This window comes from Canis lupus, chromosome 18, assembly GCF_003254725.2.
Source record: "Canis lupus dingo isolate Sandy chromosome 18, ASM325472v2, whole genome shotgun sequence".
Taxonomy (NCBI): Eukaryota; Metazoa; Chordata; class Mammalia; order Carnivora; family Canidae; genus Canis; species Canis lupus.
Genome location: NC_064260.1, coordinates 45,953,828 through 45,955,676, shown reverse-complemented (window position 1 = coordinate 45,955,676; position 1,849 = coordinate 45,953,828).

The window sequence follows — 1,849 nt, the reverse complement described above, 5'->3', positions numbered from 1 at the left end:
TGAGGAGGTATGACAGAGGAACTAAGCAGAAAGTCAGGAAGGCAGTGAAGAGGCGATCACCACTGCCAATCCAACCGACATAACTGACATCTATAAAATATCCCACCCTGAAAACAGCAGAACTCACATTCTTTTCAAGTACACATGAAACATTTACCAAGATAAACCATATTTGGGATCATAAAACTATTCTTAATAAACTTAAAAGGATTCAAATCATACAGAGTGAGGCCACAATAGAATTGAATTCTAAATGCCAAAGAGAACAGTATGTGGAAAATCCCTAAATCCGTGTGTGATGGGTGGAATTCTAAGATGAACTCATGACCTGTGTCCTCCAGTGTGACTCCTGTGATGAATTTTATGTTAAATGGACAAAGGGAGGGGCACCTGTGTGGCTCAGTGGTTGAGCATCTGCCTTTGGCTCAGGGCGTGATCCGGGGTCCTGGGATGGAATCCCACATTGGGCTCCCCACAGGGAGCCTGCTTCTCCCTCTGCCTGTGTCTCTGCCTCTCTCTCTGTGTCTCTAATGAATAAATAAAATCTTTTTTAAAAAATGGACAAAGGGATTTTTGCATATGTGATTAAGGTTACTGCTCAGTTGACTTTAAGATAAGAAGATTATTAGGGTGGGCCCCACCTCATCAGAGTTCCAAGCAGGAGATCTGAAGCACAAAAGAGAAGAGATTGGTCATTATGGAGCAAAGGAGCAAGAACCTGACAGGAGCTGTGGGGAGCTGAGAATAGTGCCAAGCCTGTGGCCAGTCGGGAGGCACAGTCTTCAGTTCTCCAACGGCAAGGGCCTGAGTCTGGCCAGCGACAGGCATGAGTGGAGAGGACCCTTGGCTCCAGGTGGGGGCACAGGCCACCAGTACCCTAATTTCAAGGGTGCCCTGCCCAATCCTGGGCCACAGGACTAGATAAAGATAAGGGGTGTGGTTTGAAGCCACCATATGTGTAATAGGTCGTGTTGCAACAGAAAAGACAAGCAGTACAGAAATTAAGTAACATGCATCAGAGAACTCAAAAGGAAAATTAGAAAGTGTTTCAAATGGATTGAAAATGGAAACACAACATAAAAGTTCATTGGCTTTGGGAGGCCTGGGTGGCTCAGCATTGAGCATCTAGGTCGTGATCTGGGGGTCTAGGGATCAAATCCCACATCAGGCTCCCAGTGAGGAGCCTGCTTTTCCTTCTGCCTCTGTCTCTGCCTCCTCTCTTTCTCTGTGTCTCTCATGAATAAATAACTAAAATCTTTAAAAAATTCATTGGCTTTAACATGGATGGACCTAGAAGGTATAGTCCTGAGTGGAATAAGTCAGAAAAGGGGAAATGCCATATGATTTGACTCATATGTAGAATCTAAGAAACAAAACAAATGAGCAAAGAGGCAAGAGATAGGGGAGGGGATGAGGGACAGGGAACAGAAGAGGTGGGGGATGGAGGAGGGAATGAGGGATGGGGAGAGGGAGACGGGGGCGGGGGACGGGACTGGAATGAGGTATGCACTCATCGTGACAAGCACTGAGGAGTGATGCATGAAATCGGTGATTCACTATATTGTGCACCTGAGACTAATAAGCACTGTATGTTAACTATACTGGAATTTTTTAAAAATGAATTAATTTTCAAAAAATTCATTAGTTTTGGCTTAAGTCATATGAGAAAAGATGAGAGTTCCCCCAACTCAATGACCTCAGCCTCCCCTTGAAGAAATCAGAGAAAAAGAAAAATGAAGAAAGGAAGCAACCAATGTGAAAGCAGAAGTCTACGAAACAGGAAACAGAAAATCAGTGAAGCCAAAGCTGTTCTTTTTAGAAGATTAAACAATTTAATCAAACTCATCAG